The following is an 18,425-nucleotide window of genomic DNA, read 5'->3' on the forward strand; positions in this document are numbered from 1 at the left end:
CCTGAAAAATATGCGTAGATACCTAAGGTTAAACAAAAGGTTTACAAACAAAAATTTTACTTGAATATTAATCTTCACAAGTTTACTTCGCAAAATGCACATACTCTATCTAACACACTCCCACGACATTGAAGATGGAACTCATCGTGATAAGATTTATATGGAAGTAACCCGCTGCAAAAAAGCAAACTTTGTTGTGATCCAAAATATGAAAATTTTGAAGCTCGCTATTTTCCTCTAGTGAATTTTGATTTTCCACCCAAAAATATGCAGATTTCAATTTGTTTAAGTCTTTAGCTATTGAGTCGCACAAGTAAAATATCAGCATATGTCCATACTGAATTCAACAGAAATTGAATTTTACACAGCAGAATAAAAATAATTCGGTCAAACTTACTAATTTTTATTTTATGCACTGGGTGACTCAAAACTGACATACTGTGTTAGTTTTGGTTAGTTTAGTATTTTTACAAACAGAAACAAATTATTATAAGGAAAATAGACTTTATTAAAACTGATTAGCCTATCACACCAGATAAAACCAGACTTTAATTGGAAAATTAAAAAACTGGTATACCTGGTATACTTACCAAACTCATAACGAATGATAGTCCAATATTAACCATTGAAAGAGTGTAAGTACCATCTAAATAAAATAAAAGCGTACAGCCGCTTACAAAGATATAGATGGCGCTGATACACAGCATTATAAACAATCGCAATCCAAACAATTCGTTAAAGAAACTGACAATTTCAAACAACTTTAGATAAAGATGAATACAGTTTTGTGTCGTCGCTCGTTTATTGTTTGACTGTTGGTATCCGTTAATTAGCTGATACAGACGTTTGTACTCGAACTTTAGCACTCTTAGAAAGCATATTATCAAAGCGATTCCTAACATCCATAACTGATTTTGTTTTGTTTTGGTTTACTAGTCCATTTAAATAAATAAAATATTGATCCAAAATTGTGTTTCAAGAGAAACTTTATTCAGGGTGTATCAAAACAAATGCAAAACACTTAAAGGGATGATTTCTTGCTTAAAATAAAAGATGGTTTGTTATATAAATATTGGGTCAAAAACCAACCATTAGGGAGGTAACGTCCTACAATAGCGCAAAAGTCATGTTTTTTATCCTAAAAACGAAAATCAATGGAACAATAAAATATTGCGCAAGTATCACTATTATAAAAACACGGCTTCTGCATATTTCTTAGTTTTTTTTAATGGCGGGAGGGGATTCAATTAGACCAGCTAACTAAAATTTTATAAAAATTTACTCAATGGCAAAAGACGGGTTTATTAGAAATTTTTTGGTCCTTTGCATTTTTTCATAAAACATACAATTTCCAAATTAAAAAAAAAAAAAGCATTACTGTGTCGAAAAAAAATCTTCCCTCTGTACGGTGGTATGGATATATAACACGACCAAAAATATAGTGCATTTATTGCTTTGACGTTTTAAGTACTTTATAGTACCTTAACCTCAGACCTTCGCAGGACCATGGTAACACCCATCCCAACAGATGTTTATTCTGCATTAAGTCGGTCTTCCCTGAGATGGACCATAACGAACATTTGCAAAAACTTGAATTTTTTATTTGAATCGTAAATGGCCCGTTTTAAATTTAAATTTAAAATTGATGCTGCTGGGTATTTTCGAATAAGTAGAAGCGTTTATTTTAACATCAGGTGATGTATCGTTCTTAAGAGTTTAATCTAAATGGAGTTATTTGAATGTGATCATTCCAGTAAGAACGTATTTATGTACCTGATTCTCGAGCCCTGCAAGGCTGTTTTCACTGGATAGTTTAAAGGGTAAGAACCTGTAGTCTACTTATTTACAGGTAGTTTGAAAATAATCATTTTTGTCTTGTGTATCTGTCTATTAACGAAATTCTTCTTCTCGTATTTTTGTGTCTTCTACATAGTTCTTAGATTTGTAAACAACAACAGTCTTAAGACTATAGATTATATTCGCGGAAGCTAAACAAATAGTTTTAAACGTTTACGAATGTTACAACTCAGAAGGGAAAGTAGGAATAGCAATAACATAGCAAGTGACATAACCAATGTTCCGAAGTCAACTTTAAGAAAAATTGTTGCAAATGAGATAGTCAAGAGGTGAGTGAGAGAAGATGCTGATACTTCGGGAGTTTTTAAAGAGTAACACGCAGATCTAATTGGGCGTCTAATCTACGACGCTTATGAAGTGAATAGTGTTTTAACCCTCGGAAAACTGCATAAAAAAGTACTTACGGACTTAGACATTAGTTGTGCCAAAGAGTTGTACTTTTTTGAAGAAAATGGATTTTCAGTTCCAAACAATAAATAAACATCAAGTGCTAATGGAATCTCAAAGAATTTGGCCATGGGAGGGGAATTACTTAAATGCAATTGAAAAATTTAGACGAAATGTAGTTCGACATGTATGATAACAGTAACAAGTGTGTACTTGAGGTGCCGCCTTCACATGGAAAACGCATAATAATTCTTCATGCTGGGTCCAAAAATGAGTGGAAGATGCCTTATTTTTGTCTGCCAAAAGCGTCAAGATTCAAGTGTGAAATTACCATGAAAACATCACCGCGAAATTATTTGTAGACTGGTTATAAACTGGTTCCAGAACTATGGCCAAATACTGTTATTGTGTTGGATAATAACATTTTATTAAATACTACAAAATCGATTCGATAGCACAACAAACCGGACATGAAATCTTGAGATTACCCGCATCATTGTATATTTAACCCGATTGAGATGATTTGGTCTGAGTTGAAAGCGTATATAAGAAAAAATAACACGGCACCTAAATTTAGTTATAGTACCATAAACGTAATTCGGCAAGAGCTGGCTAAAATATCAGAACAAACCCGGTTAGTGTAGGTAGATAAATTCCAAGGACGGTCCTGGAATGGTTAAGGGTAAGGGTCTGTTCGGCAGTGTGTACTATTAGGGGCTGCGATTTTGGCAAAGTAAATCACGGGACCGATTGTAAAAGCACTATATTTCTAGTCCAAGTATAGCTTGTTCTTTTACTATCATCCCTACAATTGTATCAGTATTTAATTCTGTTTCAATTTTCATGGTATTTGGCATGGCACTCGGGGAACATTAAAAAACCGAAATGAAAAATTAAAACTGCAGACAATTAAAATTCGCGGTGTCAGCCAGTATCAAAACTTCCGAACTAGGTTCCTGTAGTCCTTGATGAAGTCCTGTAAACAAGCTGTGAAGAGGAGGAGTTCTACGATTAAGACAAGCCTCCAAAGCATTTCTGTTTGTACGCCTGTATATAAAATGCATATCTGATATTTCCGTATTAGTGCAATTCACCATTAATGAATTAAAACTCTTATTATTGAACAGTTAAACGATTACTAATAATTTTTTTATTAAATTAGTCGTATTTTGTATTCAAATAAGGCAAGAATAAGAAACGCCTTAATAAGTGACAGTAACTCACCAGCTATTTTATCTAATACTTTTTTTTTTATTTCGCTATGCATTATTTTATTTTTTTTTATTTTGAAACAGTAAGTATTATGAAAAAATTGCGGGAGACAAAAGTTTCTAAATAAAACATAAAATAACAAACATATATCTTGAACAGGCTACTGTAATACTATTTACAAACTTGCTGACGTTTCGCAAATCATTGTTGGTTGGCTCCTTCAGAGCTTTCCAGTTAGTGTTAGCTCTGACCAAGCTCACAGGATTATTGGCGAAATGACAGCAAGTTCGATTTACCAACAACCAATGCAGGAGCAGTTCAGAATATTTGTAAATAGTATGCATGTAATTGCAAAAGTTTTCCCCTCCATTTAGTTTTTTTTTAGTTAGTTGGTTGGTTGGTTTGGAAAAAATAAGAAAATATGTGTACAGGCTTTCCCGTTTAAGAGAGGCATAACCTTAACTTGAAACCTGAAATGATCAAATTTAAAATATTTTCTTAAAGTACGCGGTGTTGCCACCTTTCGAAACATGATACCTTTTTCAATTTTCTTAAATGAGACACCCTGTATATTATTAAACTTTCGAATAGCCACTTCAATAGCAATTTCAATTATATAACATAGTACGCGTCTCTGACTTGCCGTTTTGGGTTAATTGGCAATTATGTTCCAATAAAACATAATTTCTTTTATAATTAAGAAACTTGTAAATAAGGTCCTTAAATGGAAAAAAACTTTTAAAAAATATTCATATTCTTAAGACTATAGACCACATGTCTCTAAAAATATACAGAAATCTGCCTGTTGAAAGACACAAACACAAATTTGATGATATTATTAATTTTGACCTTTTTGACATAATCATCGCAGTAGCTTTGGAACAAAAATTCTCTGTTGTGGTAATATTACTGATTTTTTGACAGGAATCAGTGTATTATAATATTTTAGGCATATTTTTTTTTTGGGACTTGGACTATTTTCTATCTATTTTATTAAGTTACATTTTTGTTGAGTTTATTTTGTATAATGTATACGAAGAAGGAAAAAGTTGGCCTATTAGAATGTTACATCGGCAATAACAAAAGTCCGGCTCTTGCTCTCAGACAATATAGAGCCAAATTTCCCCATAGGGGATTGCCAGGAAAAAAATATTTGCCAAAATATACAAAAAAAGTAGGAGGCGAACGATTTTGGATGAAAATAGGCAGCTAGATATTCTTCTGCATTTTGAAAATACTCCAGAGACCTCCACCCGCCTTGCCGCTTCAAATGTAGACGTAAGACGAACCACACTTCAAATATGTTTAAAAATTAACAGTTATAGGCCATTTAAAATCACACCAGTACAAAAACTGCAAGAAGCAGATTTTAACTTAAGACTCAAATTTTGCAATATAATGATGGATAGGCATTTGTTAGATAAAATGTTTCACAACATAATTTGGACCATTGAATCAACATTTACAACGTCTGTCGTGTTATTTAATAGAAAAAATACGCATCATTGGAGTTCAGAAAATAAAAAATGTGTTTTTGAAGTAAACAAGGACCCATATTTTACCAACAAAATTTAACATCCCTACGATATTTAGAGGCATCCAAATTTAATTTGGCAGCAAGATGGCGCTCATTACCATCGAGCATTGGACAAAACGGAACCATCACCTGACCAGCGAGGAGTAAAGATTTGACACTGATGGACTTTTTTTGCGGGACACATTGAAACATATGGTTTACAAAAATAAACCGTCAACAGTTTTGAAATTGCAGCAACAGGTTCGCGCGAATCAATGAAACGAATTACGTCTCAAATGCCATATACCATTTAGAAATAGGATATACTACCGGTATTCTTCAAAACGACGGACATATTGAAAAACTAATGTAATTAATATTAGTTGTAAGTAATACGCATCAGTAGTTAGTGTTAATTTTTTGTAATCATTTCACGTAGACACTTAACCGTAGAAATAAGTAATCTGCGAAATTTGGCAACATGGTGCAAAGCTTAATATTCTGTTTTTAATATGAGTTCTTTACAATGCTCTAAAACAAGTTGATAAGGAGCTAATTCCCAGTTTCCTATTTTAATGATTTTAAACTTATCGCCAGAGATCCGTACTATATAATTGAAATTGCTATTCGAAAATTCAGTAATGTACAGGGTGTCCCATTTAAGATAATTGAGAAAAGAATCATTTTGCGAAACGTGGCAACACCGGGTATTTTAAGAAAAGATTTCAAATTAGATCATTGCCTAAAGAAAAGTATTATTTTCGTAAAAATAAAGTTTAAAAAGTTAATAAGCAACCCAACAATGATGGTTTAAACATTACCCAGACCCATACACAAATATCTTGTTCAATTGGTTTTCGAAAGGACTATTCAAAAATGCAATACAATGTAAAATAATAAATATAAAAAACAATAAAAAAACGAAACTTTATTTTACCAACCTGTATATAAAAAAAAGTGACGATTAGGGAATAAACAAAAAGGTCATTTTAATAAAAACAACTTTTATGGTTAATTTTTTTTTTGTAACCCCGTAGGTTTCGAGATAAGGTATAGGAACCTCTAAAACGGGCTACTCTGTACAATAATACTATGTAATACTAATGTACCGTAATATTTTATCTATTTTAGTTTTTAAGGTAAAAAATGAAAACATTATTTTCTCGAGATATTTGTGGTGAGATATGTTCCCGATGGTTAGGCTTATGGGGAATGCGTCCACAGATTTACCACAGATAGTCAGTCCAATGCAAGCCGAGGTGTTTATTTTTTGAGATGCTGCGTCGCCACTTCTACAAAAATTCTGCTTAAACACTTCCTGTGCATTGTTTACTTTTTAGATTCTATAGAACAGTGAACGCTGGTTACCGTTCTCGAAACAAAAATTAGTTTGGATAAATTATTTCTAAATTAATAAAAAGTTTTACAGGCTTTTGTGTGTTTCCAAACAGTTGACTTTAACAGATTAATTGTAACTGCAGAGCATTTCTGTGGTGACGAAATTTCAAATAGATAATAAACCGGACCGATATCGATATTCACTTCTATCTACAAAGGCCGGTATAGAAAGAGCTTTTATTAATGACCTTTGAAATGTAACTTCCGAGTTAACTTTTGCTCTCAGAAAATGAGGATTTTAGTAGATTTTTAGGTGGTGTTATAGAGAACACGATTTTTTTTATTCCATCGGTAATCTTTTTGATAGCAATCAAGCATTTCAGAATACTGAAAAACAAATTCCGCGAAAACTACAATGTTGATCACCCTTATCAGTTTTTAACACATTTTTATTAAGAAAGTTATGAAAACTGAAAAACTATACGAACTTGTTTCATATTTAGATTTGTAAGTTATTTTTAATTTTGATGATTTGTGAACAATCATCAACAAGTTTATACAAATATATAACAAGATTGCTTTCGAAACATCTTCGCCTGGCGGGGCAAGTTCGTAAAGCGTAGGGTGAAGCAGCTTTTTATTTTAAAAAGAAGGAGCTTCGCGGTTCTTGTTGTAAAGGGCCGTATTGTTTTTCTATTGTCCTCCTGCGGACCACAATGGAACTTTCGCAAAATCGATGTAATGTCTTTGAAGTCTCGCCGAACTTCAAAGTTTCGGCAAACTTTGTTAAATGTTAAAGTTTGTACTTTGTCCAATGATATTTTTTCAAATATTTCGCGCGCCCTATATAATTGACGAAACTTGAAACTCTCTCTCGACACAGTTCACGATACTGTTCAAATCAAATTGTCGCATCTTTAGTAGTTTTTTATTTATCTCCCAATAATTTACCCACAAAAACGGAAAGTTTTAGGATGTTTTAGATTTTTTTGCCCATAAACGACAAACCCTGTATATAATTCAAACAATGTGCGAAATAGAGTTTATAGCCCTCCCACGTTTTCGGGTATATGAATTTTTTCAATTGAGTAAATAGAAACCATGCAGTCGTCATAACAGTAAATGACATCGCGTCTAAATTGAGGGCGAGAAATGGGGATTTTCATTTTGAAGCTTTCAATTATCTCGAACAGAGGATGTGATAGACGGAAACCATAAATACGAAAATTGTTGTTCTCGATGTGCCCGATTACACTGTTTAAACCAATTAGTCATCTTTTTTAAGAATTTTGATTTACGACACAATTTACTATGGCAACGGACAATTTTCAGGGTCTTTTTGGTTTTGGACCATAAGTGAAAAATTCTGTATATTTCCAAAAAAACGCTAGAAATAAAAGATATAGTACTGGATCTTCCGGCGTCTGCTGGTTAAAGAATTTTGCCGATTCGACGAATGGTTTTGGAGAAAATAATTTTCTTCTAGAAACCAAAAAAATTTTCAAAAATTTTTAGAAAATACTTTGCGCCACTTGACCGCACCCAACTTTAATAGTTTAAATGTGGATCTGGACTTCTGCTTGTCTGTTAAATCTGAAGTTGGTAGCTGCAAATTTAGGGCACCTATTACGTTTTATAATACTGCACGGTATCTCGCGAACACCCTATACAATCGGTAAAAACCTTAAATGCAAAAGCACGAGCTATATTCTGGTGTAAAACAAATTGACTTCTGAATCGCAGTCTTCTAACTATGATAAATTTTCATTAAAAGAGAAACAACATTTTCAGTTTTTCGCAAATACTGGCCACATCCTGTATATTTTTAAAAAATTGTCAAGAATAAAAGTTAATTGCATTGGGTCTTGCGGATCTTTTGATATACAATTTTTTTCGATCTCGTACACCGTCTTCGAGAAATGATTTCTTTCTTAGATCCATGCAAACGCGGTTTTTTAAATATTTCCCGACGCCCCAGCCTCACCAATTTCAATAGGTTCTGCTGGGGGACCAGATGCTATTTGCCTGCCAAATTTGAAGTGGATAGCTTCCTATGAAACACTTATCGTGTTTCATAGGAATGTCCAAAAAACAGCCGAAAATCGTAAAAAAATATGTTGCCCCTGTCTCACGGACTGCCTAAAAGGAGCCAAATTTGAAGGCGGTATGGCAAACCGTTCAAAAGTTATAGCCAATTAATACCCCGTTTACGCAGAAGAGGAGAACAGAGAACAGAGAAACGGACAAACAGACAAAAAATTAAAAACATTTTTTTTCGACGCTGATTCCATCTATAACATTGGCGACGCTCTACGACGCACCGTTTTCGGGATACGAGTTTCGTTGCTAAGCGCGTATACTTACGAAAAATTCGATTTCATCGCTCATTTCATCGTTTCACTTATAACGAAAGTTGATGATGGTTTTTAGAAAAAAATCATCATCAACTACGTTTAGAAGATCGTTTGTGGAGCAATAAATTAAAAGTTTAATTTAATAAATATAATTAATTGTTTAAAGCCTTTGAATATATATATATATATATATATATATATATATATATATATATATATATATATATATATATATTTATATATAAATAAATTTATTTATTTATTTCAATAATTAATTTTACAATGTACTGTTATGATAAATAACATTTTATTCAAACAATTAATATAAAAAATATTTAGCAATCTCAAAAAGTCGCCTTTTCTAAGCTGAAATATATGCGTATTTAAGGTTTACATAGTAAGTTATCCCGTTCCTATAGAAAACAAAAATTTTACTTGAAAACTAATCTTTTCAAGTTTACAGTCGAAATTGCAGATAAGCTACGTAATACACACCCACGATATGCAATATATTACTCATGGTGATAAGATTTATACTGAAGTAACCGGCTGCAGAGAAGGTAACTTTGTTGTGATCCAAAATATGAATCAGGTTTTGCAGCTCGCTATTTTCCTCTAACGAATTTTGATTTTCTAACCGAAAACATGCAGATTTCACTTTGTTCGATTCTCTAACTATGGAGTCGCAGTAGTAACATATCAACACTGGTCCATACTGAAACCAACAGAAATAGAATATTATCCAGCAGAATAAAAATAGTACTTATTAGTAAATACATAATACATATTCATTAATTCAAAATTACTTATTTTTTTTAATTTCACCATGTTGTGTCAAATAATAGCTATTTTTACATTGACAATAAAAAGCAAATTATTATAAAGAAAAAGACACTTTGGGAAAATTGAATAGACTACTACTCCAGACAAAACCGTAAAAATTGGCGTATCGGTTACTTACCAAACTCATAGCGAAAGATAGTCCGATATTAACCATCGAAAGAGTGTAAGTGCCATCTAAATAAAACAAAAGCGTACAGCCGCTTACAAAGAGATACACAGCGCTGATACACAACATTATAAATAACCGCCATCCAAACAAGTCGTTAAATAAACTGACAGTTTCAAACAACTTTAGATATAGACGGATGCAGTCTTGTATAGCGGCTAGTTCATTGTTTGATTGTTGGGATCCGATAATTAATTGATACAGACGTTTGTACTCGCACTTCAGCACTCTTAGAAAGCAAAATATCAAAGTGATCCCTTGCATCCATAGCTGTACTATATAACCCATAAAAAAGATGTTATAGACATATTGGAAGTATTCGTTGGTCGAGCTAAACATTTGGTCATTGCCTCTTGCTATTACAAACATTAGGGCGACAAATAACATCGAACCAGGAATGTTCTTCAAAATCGCGTTCCTTGCGAAGTTCTTTCCACATATGGTTCTCATATGGCTCATCCCCAAACTAAAGTATTCGCTAATGATTCGCTCCCATTTATTCGTCTGGGCGTAAGGGCTCCATAACATATGAACATTCAGAAATATTTCCGTGACATTTGCCAACATAAGGAGTAAAAAATAAACCAACCCGGACGGAGCGTTTGCAAGAAGTTGCAGTTTTTTAATATTGTATGACAATCCGATTAAAACGAAGGATAACTGCACCGAAATTACTATCAAGTGCAGTTTCTTTTGAATAACTTTTTGGCGTTTGAAATCGTAGCGAGGCGAAATCCCGAAAAATTTCAGGTACACAATTTTTTGAGCCAAATCGACAAAACAGTTTTGGTGCCACATAACTACATAAATACTGACCGTACATTCACATATCCGTTTCTATTGCTGGCACATTAACTTAATTAATTGAACTGTGGCATGTGCAGGTATCCATAATGTATGAAAAAATTTTAATTAGGTAACATGTATTGTTTTACTTAGCTATTTAAATAAATGGGATTGCCGTTGGAAATATTGATCAAAAATTGTGCTTCCACGGAAATTTAATACAAGGTGATTTATAGTTGGTGGAATATTGAGGTGACTATTTTTTAAGACTTTTCAGATTCCATTGATAAGTTAAAGTTGAATATCGTTCTCGAAATAAAACCTGATAGTAAACTCGAGACATCGATATAAAAGAACCGAAAACGGTGTACGAGATCGAAAAAAATTGTATATCAAAAGATCCGCAAGACCCAATGCAATAAACTTTTATTCTTGACATTTTTTAAAAATGTACAGGGTGTGGTCAGTATTCGCAAAAAACTGAAAATTGGGTTTCTCTTTTAATGGAAATTTATCATAATTAGAAGACTGCGATTCAGAAGTCAATTTGTTTTACACCAGAATATAGCTCGTGCTTTTGCATTTAAGGTTTTTACCGATTGTACAGGGTGTTCGCGATATACCGTGCAATATTATAAAACGTAATAGGTGCCCTAAATTTGCAGCTACCGACTTCAGATTTAGCAGACAAGCAGAAGTCCAGACCCACGTTTAAACGATTAAAGTTGGGTGCGATCAAGCGGCGCAAAATATTTTCTACAAATTTTTGAAAATTTTTTTGGTTTCTAGAAGAAAATTATTTTCTCCAAAACCATTATTCGAATCGGTAAAATTCTTTAACCAGCAGACGCCGGAAGATCCAGTACTATATCTTTTATTTCTAGCGTTTTTTTGGTAATATACAGAATTTTTCAGTTATGGTCCAAAACCAAAAAGACCCTGAAAATTGTCCGTTTCCAGAGTAAATTATGAGCCGTAAATCAAAATTCTTACAAAATATGGCTAATTGGTTTAAGCAGTGTAATCGGGCACATCGAGAACAACAATTTTCGTATTTACGGTTTTCGTCTATCACATCCTCTGTTCGAGATATTTGAAAAAATCCAAATGAAAATCACCATTTCTCTCCCTCAAATTACACGCGATCGCGTCATTATTTTATTATATTTTTTGTAAAACTATTTACTCAATTGAAAAAAATCATATACCAGAAAACGTGGGAGATGTAGAGCTATAACCCCTATTTCGAACATTGATTGAATTATATACAGGGTTTGTCACTTATAGGCAAAAAAATCTAAAACATTCTAAAACTTTCCGTTTTTTGTGGGTAAATCATTGGGCATAAATGAAAAACTGCTAAAGATGCGATAATTTGATTCGAACAGTATCGTGAACTATGTCGAGAGAGAGTTTCAAGCTTCGTCAATTATATAGGACGTGCGAGATATTTGGAAAAATATCATTCGACAACGTACCAACTTTAATGTTTAACAAAATTTGCCGTAACTTTGAAGTTCGGCGAGACTTGAAAGATGCTTTACATAAAATTTGAATCGATTTTGCTAAAGTTCTATAGTGGTCCGCGGGAAAAACATTACTTTACCACAAGAAACCGCGAAGCTCCTTTTTAAAATAAAAACCTGCTTCGCGCTACGCGTTACGAACTTGCCCAGCGACGATTTTTCGAAAGCAATCTTGTTATATATTTGCATAACATTATTGATAATTGTTCACAAATCATCAAAATTTAAAACAAGTACAAATCTTCTACCGTTTATATCTTTCCAGCCCCGTGAGCCCAAGCAGAAAATTGCACATGCATTAATTTACATAACTACATAAAAAATCGAGGTAAATTTTTGAATCATTGAAATGAACTTGAAACTACCTTTCCAAAAGTAAGGAATACTTTTTTATTAACACTAACACACTGTTATCACTGATAACATGTTCTTGAAAGAAAAAAACGTTTTTCGTTTTTAATATACATATTAATGTTCAAAATGCGACACTAACAATCTAGTCTTATGAGAGCTTTCACATTTAATATTACACGTGTTAGCTTTTGACCAGCACATTATTTGTCAAACATGTTTCTAAATCTCAAAAAGTTGCCTTTTGTAACGTGAAAAATATGCGTAGATACCCAAGGTTGAATAAAAGGATTACAAACAAAAATTTTCCATGAATATTGATCTCCGCAAGTTTACTGCCCAAATTGCACGTACGCTATGTAATACACTTTCACGACATAGAAGATGGAACTCGCCGTGATCCAAAATATAAATAAGGTTTTGCAGTTCGCTATTTTCCTCTAGAGAATTTTGATTTTCTAGCCGAAAACATGCGGATTTCATATAGTTGGAATATCTGATTATGGTGTCGCAGTAGTAACACATCAACACTGATCCAAAACCAAAAGAAATGTTCTATAGCTAAATAAAAGTAGTACTTACGACTTACTAGTTAAAACTTATCCTATCCTCTTATTATACTAAGTGGGGTACGACTTTGGGAAAATTGAATAATCACTCTAGAGAAAACTGGAGTAGCGGCATGCTTAAAAAACTCATACCGTCAAGTAAAACAAAAGGGTACTGTTTACAAAGAGATAGATAGCGCTAATACCCAACATTATAATCATTGTATCATTGCTCGTTTATGGTTTGATCGTTAAATAATCAGCTGACACAGGCGTTTGTACTCGCTCTTCAGCACTTGTAGAATGCAAAATGCCAAAGCGATCCCTTTCATCCATAGCTATACTATGGAAAAGGTGTTATAAACATGTTGGTAGTATTCGTCGCTGCAACCAAATATTTAGTCATTGCATCTTGCTATTACATATAAACATTAGTGCTACAAATAACATCGAGTCGGGAACTTTCTTTAAGATTGAATTACTAGTGAAGTTCTTACATATTCGCTAATCATACGCTATGGGCGTATGTGCTCGATAACATATGAATATTCAGAAATATTTCAATTATATTTGCCAACATTAGCTGTAAAAAATGACCATAATCCAGATGAGATCTGATATATGATTTACAAAATAATAACATAACTTTGGAGTTACCGCCCCAGCAATATTAATACCATCGTGGTTTCTTCGAAAACAGCATTATTAAAATCAACTGCCCACATAAAACAAAGGAATGCTACTTGTTCATTGGAAATAATAGTAACTTAACAAATCATAAAAATAATTAAATTTACCAGGTTCCCTGCTAAAGGTTGGAATAAATCGCACTTAAATTGTTACTATCCGATCGGATCGAAAATTAAAAAATTACGTTTTAAATTCATTTTCAGAAATCATTTCCGTTATTGGAAGTTTCTTCCGTGTAGCTTTTGTGTAGGATTTTAGGCGAATTGAATTTGAAGCTATGATGGGAACAAAGTGGTTTCTTCAAATAAGTAATTCTGTTTACAATTTTCACGAGGTATATATAAAATTAAACCCGATTTTTGCAAATCAAAAGTTAGATCCCTTAGATTACAAAAGGCACTGCTTCGCTTGTTGTCCAGTCTGAGTCCATGCGCGTCAGGGGTAATTTAATAGTATATTATTAACTAGTGTGGTATGGTCTGTTCATAGACATAAGACAGTGACCAATTGATTTTGAATGGGGTTATCCAAAGGTGGTCATTAACATACAATGCAACAAGATTATTACCTAAAGTTTTGGAACTTAAATTCAGGTAAAATTGTGGTCCGTAATAGAAAATAATATTATACCTATCTGCGTTTAATATTCTTTGCTTTGGTATACTACTTAGTTTAAGTTTATTAGTAATCATTCTAATTTCGTGTGCAATACAGCGCGTGTTGAATCGTGTGCGAATTATGCAAAATATGTGCGAGTCTAGTGTATCTCACTAAATGCTCCCGGCCAAATGTAGAAAACACTATTCTATTGAGACTAAGGAAGTTATAAACAATGTTTATTTGACTCTCATTGAACGTGGTGCCAGCAAGCAAGCATCTTTAGAAGAAACGACCACATGGACGAAAATTCCAACATCAACTGTATGTGTAATGTATGTGTATGTGTAATTGTGAATAATCCCATTTCAGCGAGGAAAAAAAGAAGCGATGCTGACATTTTCTCGAGTGTAGACGAAAGTGATCAAGATATAATACGGCGTAAAATTTACCAGTTATACGAGGAACAAAGCATGCCTATATTAGATATCTTAATTAAGAGGCTTGAAAAAGATCAAACCGGTGTTAAATGTGACAGAACTACCTTATGGAAGTGTATTCAACACATGGGTTTTAGATTTAAAAAAATTGACAAAAGGCAAGTTTTAATGGAATCTTTTAGAATTCGAAAATGGCGACTGGAATATCTAGAAAAAAATAGGATTTACAGAGCACAACAGACGCCAGTTATTTACTTGGATGAAACCTGGTCCGACACTTATGATCTTATGAAACCTCGGAAATGGGTTGCGTTGACTCAACTGATAAGTGTAAAACAAAAGCGCCATCAAAAAGAGGTAAAAGAATAACTATTTCCATGTTGGCTCTAAAGATGGTTGGATTCAAAATGGACTTTCTCTGTCTGTGAAAAATATTAAAGATTCTTCTCTGGATTACCATGAAAACACCACCGCTGATTTATTTGAAAGTTGGTTTAAAAACAAACTAGTTCCAAACATTCCTCCTAATAGCGTCATTGTAATGGACAATGCAAGTTATCACAGTAGACAGTTGACTAAAACCCCTTCCTCATGTGATACCAAAGCAACAATCCAAAACTACATGTATAATAACGACATTTATTTTCACGAAGATTATACCAAAAAGTAATTAATTGAGGTTCTACAAAGCTTGACCCTACAAAAGGAAAACGTCTGTGATAATTATGCAAAAAATCTACGGCATACAGTTTTAACCACTGTATATTTAATCTCATTGAACATGCTTGGCAGCAACTGAAATCTGCCATTCGTCGTAACAATGTTTCCCTTCGTATTAACTCCAATGTCCCCAAACTTATAGAAACCGAAGTTTTTAATATCCCTAAACAGAGTTGGGCAAATTCTGTTAAACATATAGAAAAAGCAGAACAATCGTATATACATATTGCAAATAATATAGAACAAATTATAATTAGAACAGGCGATGATAGCGATAGTGATACTGATATATTATGTGAATAATTTTAAGAAATTTAAGTAGGTAATAAAAATACATACATATATAAATAAATATTGTTTAGTATCTTTCCTAACAAAACCCCAAACAATTAAATTCTAAGCAAAGTAGACCTATTCAGTCATATTTCATTCTTACAGCTTGCCGGGTCTTTCCTTAATTCGTATCAGTTAGTCACTGATATATATATAAAAGCGAAATATCAAAGCCTAGTATCCATAGCTGTAATACATAGCCCACAAAAAAGATGGTATATGTATATTGGAAAAACTCGTTGGTCCAACCAAAAATTTAGTAGTTGTGTGCTGATTCCATAAACATTCCTAGAAATAACGACGCACCAAGAAAATTCTTTAAGATCGAATTTCTAACCAAGTTCTTGCCACATACGGCTTTCACGTGGACCTTACCCAGAATACAACATTCGCCGTCATTTAATTCCCCTGGGCTCCATAACATATGAACATCGAGGAATATTTCAATAACATTAGCCAACATAAGCAGTAAAATAAATCAACCCGGACCTACCGTTTGCAAGTATTTGAAGTAAAACGCAATTGAAGCGAGGAGAGATTTCACTGAATTTACTATCAAGTGCAGTTTCCTTTGAATAAATTTTTGCCGTTTGGGCCCCAATCCCCAAAAAATTCAAGTACACATAACTGCGTGAATGCTGGCAGTACGTGCACATATGCACTTCTATTTATGCCTATACAGGGGTGTGTATACGACGTGTGTTCAAAAAGTAAGGTGACTTTTAAGATTTATCAAGAAATATTTATTTATCAAAATTAATGTTTCAAAGTAATCCCACTTAGGCCAAAGTTTTTTCGCAATCCTCGAAGCACTTCTGGTAAGCACTTTCTGGTATAGCCTTAAGTTCTCCCAGCGATTTTTTCTTTATTGACTCAATCGTTACAAACCTTCTTCCTTCCATGGGTTTCTTGAGTTTTGGGAAAAGGAAAAAGTCCCATATCCGGTGAATATAGTGACTGAAGCATGATTATAGTTTTGTTTTTGGCCAAAAAGTTACACCCAAGCAACGATGAGTGAGCAGGTGCATTATCGTGATGCAAAATCCATGAATTGTTTTCACACGGACGTTTCCTTCGTATTGCTTCTCGCAGACGGTGCTTAACCTTGTGGTAAGAACTCTTAATGTACTACGCTACGAAAATCAAAGAAAACAGAAAGCAAAACCTTGACAATGGATCGAACTTGATCTGTTTTTTTCGGTCTTCGGTCTTCTGATGATTATCACTGACGTCGTTTAACAGATCCTGAGTGATGCTCCTTCGACGGTGCTTTTGTTCAAAATTTTGCTGCTACACGTTTTATGCTCAACACTTCGTAAAAAATTGCACGGCATGAGCCAACAGAGATGCCGACGTCTTCAACCACATCTCCAATAGTGAATAGATGATTTGTCAACACCATTTGTTTCACGGCTGGGGCGTCCAGAGCGAGGTTCGTCATCGCCGTCTTCTCAGCCATCTTAGAACAGCTTGTATCCCTTATAAACATTTTTTTTACTCACACAATTTTTTTTTGAAAATTCTTTGTTCCATTTTTTTTAAAGCAGAAAATCACCGAGAACACAAAGCACGTCTAACGCTTCTGTCTCACAGAAAAAAAGTAAACACGCAAACTGGGTGAAACTGTGAACATATGTTAGGGACAGCGTACCAACATAAAAAATATATCTAGGATTGAATGTACGTAGCTAGCCCAATTACAAAAGTCACCTTACTTTTTGAACACACCTCGTATAATATATGAAACAATTTTAATTAGGTAAAATGTTTTCTTCGTAAATAAATGGAACTGCGGTCCAAAAATTGATGGCTTTGCCGTTTTTCTAAGTTGACTTTTCCAGGTTGATTGCAGCTACAGATGATTTCAGTGGTGACAAAATGAACTTTCATTAATGACTTTTTTTGAAATGTAATTTCAGCGTTAACTTTTTGTAGTAGACTTTTGGTGACCTTATAGAAAACCAACAGAAAAGCAATTTTTAATCTTTAGATTTGCAAGTTATCGAAATCGTTTTATGTGCAGTTTTCTGCTTTGGCTATCGGAGAAGAAAGGATTTAAACCTGAAAATTTATCCTTGTTTTAAACTTTGATGATTTGATTAACAGCAGTTCCAGTTTCAGTCACTGTTTATTTGGTAGAAAACTTTGTTTACGACCGAACAGTTTTAATTAAAATTACTTTTCAATTATTTGTGTTAGCTGGCTGACTTTGTTTTAAACTTTGATGATTTGATTAACAGCAGTTCCAGTTTCAGTCACTGCTTATTTGGTAGAAAACTTTGTTTACGACCGAACAGTTTTAATTAAAATTAGTTTTCAATTATTTGTGTTAGCTGGCTGACTTTGTTTTTCGATGTGTTACTGAAGAAAATTTATTAATTTCTATGTTATTCGATTATTATGACTATGAAATGTCCTTTAGACTTTGGGTCAACCTTTTCAAAAAATACCAAGAAAAACAAAAATTGCAAATTTTAAATTTTTTTGGATACTAGTGTTTACCGATTGTGAATTCTACCATTTTAAGAACGATTACGTCACATTAATTTAGGACAGTCCTCCTCCTACCATCCAAATTTGGAAAACATTGGAATCCTGATATCTTTTTAAACATATCAAAAATCTCCAGAATTTTTGTTGTTACCTTTAATACAGATAGAATATAAAGAATTGTCTGGTGGTAATTTTTTAAAAAATACTGTGTCTATTTTACATCCGTGAGAATAATAATAATTATACAATTTACAAATCCTCTGAAAAA

This window comes from Cylas formicarius, unplaced genomic scaffold, assembly GCF_029955315.1.
Source record: "Cylas formicarius isolate icCylForm1 unplaced genomic scaffold, icCylForm1.1 PGA_scaffold_7__23_contigs__length_41026272, whole genome shotgun sequence".
Taxonomy (NCBI): Eukaryota; Metazoa; Arthropoda; class Insecta; order Coleoptera; family Brentidae; genus Cylas; species Cylas formicarius.